The sequence below is a fragment of the Drosophila subpulchrella genome, unplaced genomic scaffold, assembly GCF_014743375.2.
Source record: "Drosophila subpulchrella strain 33 F10 #4 breed RU33 unplaced genomic scaffold, RU_Dsub_v1.1 Primary Assembly Seq71, whole genome shotgun sequence".
NCBI classification, from domain to species: domain Eukaryota; kingdom Metazoa; phylum Arthropoda; class Insecta; order Diptera; family Drosophilidae; genus Drosophila; species Drosophila subpulchrella.
The window spans coordinates 339,466-346,736 of NW_023665707.1; positions in this window are offsets into that span (position 1 = coordinate 339,466).

A 7,271-nucleotide genomic window follows, 5' to 3' on the forward strand; every position below is an offset into this window, starting at 1 on the left:
GGAGAGGTCTTCGCAGATCATATTACTGGTGGTTCTGCTAAAAAGATCCTTCTAGTAGTACAACGCAACCAAATTATTTTGTCTTGATCTTACTTTCTTTGCCAGGACACGCCCGGCAGGATGTCCATGTAGAGAGCGAAGTCCCACTCGGCATGTTCCTTCCCACTGTGATTCTCTAGTGGATCTCCTCCAGCACTTTAACTATTCTGCGGATTTGTCCCTGTTGTGGTATTGCTTCCTGTCGGTCAAATCCCACAATAATGGGCAACAGCTTGGATTAGGCGTCCTTTTTCATTTGCACTGACCTCCTTTAACCGTTTTTGGGGTTTTTCCTTCATTTAAAATTTTTAAATTCCCCACCGCTTTTGCACGAACACCGCCAAAGATTAAATTTCTTATTCTTTGGGCCGCGGCTAACGGTGTTCATCGAAAATTCACTCGCGAAATCTGGTATTTTTTCTGGTATTTCCTTAGCTCATCTGAGTACCGCGCTGAAAAACAGATTCGACGAAAACCTTTAGCCGCCTGTTTGCCTCTCGCTCACTCCTATGGTTAGCTCGCGGTTTTCGTCGATGTGAGTACTAGGCTTTAAGAAAGGATGTGAAATTACGTGCCTAGCGAAAAGCTGTACGATTATTTTAAGCTATTTACGGAAAAGCTAGCTGTGGACATTAGTGTTGTTCACTTGATCTTTTTTATCATAATCGGACGACTATATCATATAGTTGCCATAATAACGATCGGAAAATTGGTGGGCAAATAATACGAAACAATTATAGCTTCGGTGTTTTTTGAACATAATACCTCCAACGCTTGGAAATAACATTTTTTAATTAGTTTTGAATTTCGAATTTAGTTTTATCAACATCGGACGACTATATCAGATAGCTGCCATAGAAACGATCGGAAAATTGGTGGAAAACTAATGTGAAACAAATTATAGCTTCGGTGTTTCTTGACATATTATCTTATACTATTGGGAACATAATTTTTTGTATTTTTCAGAATTTTGAATTAAATTTAATATTTATAGCTGCAAGGCTATACAAACTTCGGCCTGACGAAGTTAACTACCTTTCTTGTTTTTTTAATGAGTCATTTATTTTGCTTACTTGTTGAATTGTTCACTTCCTCATGTGCTCACTTAATCGGAAATCACTGCATCCTTGATCTCCTATTTTCATTATAAACTGGACACCAAAAACGTGTGCCGAAAGTGATGTACTCGCATTTCATTAACACCAACTAAACACATTCTGGTACGCATTTATTCAAACTGCGCCTGTAACTGCACCCAGAAATGCACCTACCCTTCAGTTCCAAAAAAAAAGTTTCACTTGTGAATCACCTTGGGAATCACGTGGGACATGTCCTCGTGCACAAGTGAAGAACAAGTGACGCTCCATATAGAAAATTGTATGGGATGTCCACATTTTCACAAGTGAAAATTCAAATGAAAATTTTTCGAAGTCCTACGGTATTTCACTTGTTCCTTATACTCATTTTTCGTATGGCCTGTCACGTGCCGGTGACTCGTCCCAAGTGAATCACTTGGGAAAATCAGAATTTTTCCTTGAGTTTTCACTTGTGAAATCACTTGCAAGGGACACGTCCCAAGTGAATCACTTGGGAAAATCAGAATTTTTCCATGAGTTTTCACTTGTGAAATCACTTGCAAGGGACACGTCCCAAGTGAATCACTTGTGAAAATCAAAATTTTTCCTTGAGTTTTCAATTATAAAAATATAGAATTTAAAATACATACATATTTAATTTCATTTTAATTCATTTTAATTATATGGTATTATTTAGATTTTCAAAAATTGTACAATTATTGTTTCTGTTTTTTTGCTTCGTAAGCTTATTTTTAACGTTAGTCATCGCCGTTCTTAAACCTTTGTCCGGGTCCTCTGAATCCTTGGCCAACGCTCCTGAAAAAACAAATGTTTAAAAAATGCGTTTTATTTGTTTAATTGTATATTTACTGTGAGGAGTTGAATAACTCCCCACAAATAGAAACAGCAGCAGATGGCCGGCCGCTTGCCAGATACGCGGCGAATTCGCGTAGTAACGGCGCGGCGAGGAGAGCGAGAGAGTTTGGAGACCAACGAAGGAGAGCGAGAGAGTTTGGAGACCAATGAAGGAGAGCGAGAGAGTTTGGAGACCAAGGATGGAGATCGAGAGAGAATGGAGACTTCGCGGGCAGAGCAAGAGTGCCGTGTGCAAAAGCGGATAACGGAACTCCACCGGACTTTGGACTCTCCCGTGAACTTTGGACCGGGAGAGGAAGTGCCACATCTCGGCGGTGGAGCGGCACACAGGCGTGCCACAAGCATCACGGGAATCAGCGGGATGGCAGCAGTGGGCGGAGCATCGATTGGAAGCGGTACGGGAACGACATGTGGGTCATCCAGGAGGCACGGACTTTGGACCCAGAGTGGAGAGATCCAGCGGGCCGTGCGCAGAAGGGAACTAACGGTTCCCGGAGGCCCTATATAAGGCCGCAGAGCGCTGGCAGCTGGATTAGTCGATCACAAGGAGTCAAACCGTCAAGATCACTCAGACACCAAAGTGAACAATCAAACAACCAGATAATCTACAAGGGAGCAGCAGCAAGTCGAGTCGCCAGAGAAGCAGCGCCGTGGGAGCCTACAAGGAGCGAGATTGCTACGTCGAGACGTTCGGGATTGGGATACCAGGAATCTCCGAATTGAGACGCAGGTAGCTGAGATCCAGAGGGCATCACACGGCTAACCCTGTCCACAAAGTCCTGGCGTTACGCCTGGAAAGAGTATAACAAGCCAGAAGGGAGAGCGGTCGATCGGTAAGGTCTCGAGTGGAATTGTCCAGGAGAGCCCTACGGATTCGACTTGCGAGGTCCCGGAGCGGCGTGCCCGAACCACGAGTATAACAAGCCAGAAGGGAGAGCGGTCGATCGGTACGGTCTCGAGTGGAATTATCCAGGAGAGCCCTACGGATTCGACTTGCGAGGTCCCGGAGCGGCGTGCCCGAACCCCGAGTACCAAAAGCCACACGGAAACGTCCCGGACAAAAAGCAAAAGGGTGAGGCTAGGGTGGAACGTTCGTTTACACTACACCATGACTGTCCGCGCGGGCTGAGCAGAAACCCCAGTGGGAACATCCGGGACAGAGCAAGGGGCAGGCGGCGGTGTGTCGAAAGGAGCGATCCTGGAGAGCGCAGCTTCTGTTCACCCTAGTCTGAGAACGGTGACGCTTCCCTAAGCCCGTACGGACGATACCCCTCGCGATTCCGAGTCGTTACCAGCAGTCACCAAGTCACGCGTGAGAAGTGAACAGCGAGCGAGCGTCTTCAGGGAGCTGCGAGGATCTTCAGGGAGCAAGCGTCTTCAGGGAGCTGCGAGGATCTTCAGGGAGCGGCGAGGATCTTGAAGGAGCTGCGAGTATCTTCAGGGAGCTACAGGACTGGAGCACCGAGTCGTCAAGGCGAGAGGTCGTCGAGTCAATCAGGACCGTCGGAAGCACCGAAGGTCACAAGAAACGAGTGAAGGCCAACCAAGCGACTAAGACACTTGTAATAATATACCCGCAATAAAACCCAATACGAACCCGTGAATTCTGTGCTTTCTCACTGAGCTACTGGGCGGTCACGTTAATATAAATTTGGTGGGACGAACACACAATATACTGAGCTAGCCGCACGAATCTCGTAGCGAGCAGACAATAAAAATCAGTTCGTTACATTACCTTTTATAGCTGTGTTTAACCCTTTGCAGGATTTTTATTGGCACAAACATTTCGTCATCCACTTTCGGCTAACGGAACCCATTGACTACCTTCAAAATATACGTACTTTAAACTAAGGTCAATGCATAACATCTTTAACTTAACGTAGCACTTACCTGACTTTATTATATTAACTTAAAGAGACGATTAAAGTAACTCTGCTGCGCACAATTAAAATGGATGTTTCCCTTTCAAATCACTCAAAAAGAATGCACCAAGTCTTCTTCTCACCACTTTACTCGATTTCCTTTGTTTTCTCTTCGCTGTTGGCGCGTGCCACTGCACTTATACCCTTTCTAAGGCGAAATATATCCGACTATATAATTTGTACTTCTTAAGTAAAAAATACAATACGAATTTGTTAAGAATGTTAATACTAATACTACGAATGTTTTAAATATTGAAATCAATTTTAACGGACTAATTTTCTATAATTACACTAAAAAAATATATTGTAATAAAAAAACATAACATTATAAGTAAGTCCAAATTACTTAATTTTACTATAATCAAAAAATTTACTTTTATAAAACAATATAAGTTGTATATTTTCGATACACAATAATGCTCCTAAAATATTAGGGCATTCACATGTCGCTGCTCCACGAAAATTTTTCCGCCGAAATATTAGTCGCTAGCCGAACATAACGGAGCGACGCAAAAAAAATAACGGACCGGCCGAAATTTGTCTCTGCGAGCGCGGAGTGCTCTGCCTCTCTTTGTTGCACGATCGTTTTCGTGGGCAGTCTTCTACGCTGCGCCGACTGCTCTGCTGACGTCAACAGCGGCACAGCGTTTTAGGCACAAAAAAAAACAAAAAAGCTTTTTGCCTTGAGCCATGCCACCGCGTCCGTTAATATAATAAAGTCAGGTAAGTGCTACGTTAAGTTTAAGATGTTGTGCATTGATCTTAGTTTAAAGTACGTATATTTTGAAGGTATTCAATGGGTTCCGTTAGCCGAAAGTGGATGACGAAATGTTTTGTGCCAATAAAAATCCTGCAAAGGGTTAAACACAGCTATAAAAGGTAAATATACAAATAAACAAATAAACATATGTTTTTTCAGGAGCGTTGGCCAAGGATCCAAAGGACCCGGACAAAGGTTTAAGAACGGCGATGACTAACGTTAAAAATAAGCTTACGAAACAAAAAAACAGATACAATAATTGTCGAATTTTTGAAAATTTAAATAATACCATCTAATTAAAATGAATTAAAATGAAATTAAATATGTATGTATTTTAAGTTCTATATTTTCATAATTGAAAACTTATAGGAAAAATTTTGATTTTCACAAGTGATTTCACTTGGGACGTGTCACTCATGGAAAAATTCTGATTTTACAAGGGATTCACTTGGGACGTGTCACCGGCACGTGACAGGCCTTAGGAAAAATGAGTATAAGAAACAAGTGAAATCTCGCAGGACTTCGAAAAATTTTCATTTGAATTTTCACTTGTGAAAATGCGGACATCCCATACAATTTACTATATGGAGCGTCACTTGTTCTTCACTTGTGCAAGAGGACATGTCCCACGTGATTCCCAAGGTGATTCACAAGCGAAACTTTTTTTTTGGAACTGAAGGGTTTTTGATAAAGTTCGATAGTAAACATTCAGCGGTTTTATCTGTTATAGCTTAACCTATTTTTTTTCATTTCTAAAAGTTGTAGGGTAAGTTTACGAACTGAGAATTACACATTAAAACCCTATGCAGATGTGAAAATGATTTATTTTTCTTTAAGAAAAATTGAAAATGTACAATAATGGAATACAAATTTAATTGTACACTTAAAACAAGTCTACTACGCTTATGGGCTTAAATTGAACAAATTAAGTTATTAAAGGTGGCAAGTGCATAAATGTGTTTTAAAACGCATGTTTTGAAATCGGCGTGAATTAAAATCGATCGAAAAAAGTCTTAATTATTTTTTTTTACCTTCCAATAATCCTAGGGCTTAGTCCGGAATTATCTGATTATTTTTTTATCTTACTAATTAATTATCATTCCTTATATGCTCATTCCAATACAGGTCGAAAAATCAATAATAACTATATTGTTAATTTAAATAAGTAAGAATACTTGTTTTGCTTACCAAGATTCGTTTAGCTGCCCAAGTAGTGAGCTGTCCAAGTTTAGGAAAACATTCATATCGACGATATTTTTTGAACCTCCAACTGATGGGTCGCTGATCCATTCAGTTCTGCTGAACGCTCATAATACATAGTGACATCTGTTATGGACTGCCAAAATTAAGAAAATAACATGTCTAAAAGCCAAACAGAGAGAAGCAGCAGATGCCGATACTATAGAAACCTGGGAGGGGGAACTGGTTGCGTAGTTCTGTTGGTTCATAGCGGAACTGGTAGAATAGGTGGCTCAAGATAGGTTCAAGTTTCGGAAAACCCTCTCGAAAATCTAATTGAGCCGACAACAAGAAGGGCAAATGAAGCTGAGAAAAAGTATACGTGTCGCCAGCCGAAAATTTCCTAACTTCAAGCGCCAAATTTGAGTTTTGAGGGTCTGTGAGGAAAATAAATTGAATCGGAATTGAAAAATACGGAGAATAAACCAGAAATTCGCATTATTATTATTACCCACATCTGGGTATAGCCAGGTTTTTTATTTTGAAGATTAATTTTAAAGTAAAAAACCCCAATTGCAAAGTACCCGTAAAACCAACAACAAATATCTGCATCTACCTAAAACTAATCTACCTCAAGTAAATATTTATATTATTATTTATTTATTTAACCTAATAATTATTTATCTATGTGTTATTTATTCGTCCCTGTGGTACCCTGGTTAGGATGGTATGCAAGGAAATAAATATTAATTATAAAGGATTTGTGAATTAAAGTTAAAAGAAAGAAAATTAGTGAGTAGAGTATAATAATGGGGTGAGGTGAAGAGTAACAGACCGAGTGTCCAGTGCCAATGGAGTTGCACAAAAAGTTCCCGCAGCTCAAGGATGGGAGAGTGTATTCCGCGGCCATCTACAGCTGGTCCTCAGTTCTTGTTTCTTTTTTTAAAGTTGTCATCGAGTCTGAAAAGAAAACAAATTTACAGCATGCCGACATATCCAACTATCGTGGTCATACTCACACTTGAGAAATCCGATAGCTAGCCGGAGTCCGATGGTTGGATCCTTGAAAATAAAGTAAAAAAAATAAAACATTATAAAAAGACAGGAAAAAGATTGGAAAAAAATCTCCGGCTGGTCCTCGACAACGAATGGTGGTCCTTACAAATTGCTACACAGAGCAAGTCGTATATGTCCCACTAAGAGGCGAGAAAAGCAGCCACGAAGGATGGTCGCTGAGATGCCCTGGTTCGGTGATGCCCATCAAGTGCGTCGGAAAAAAAAAGTAAATGAACACCTGTAAAGACAGCGAAAATCAGTAACAGCAAATAGGAGAGCAGGATCAGTAGCTTACAACGTCCAGCGGTCGTGGTTCTTGTGTAATAGGTTGCTGGATGAAATACACATGCTGTCCGGCCAAAT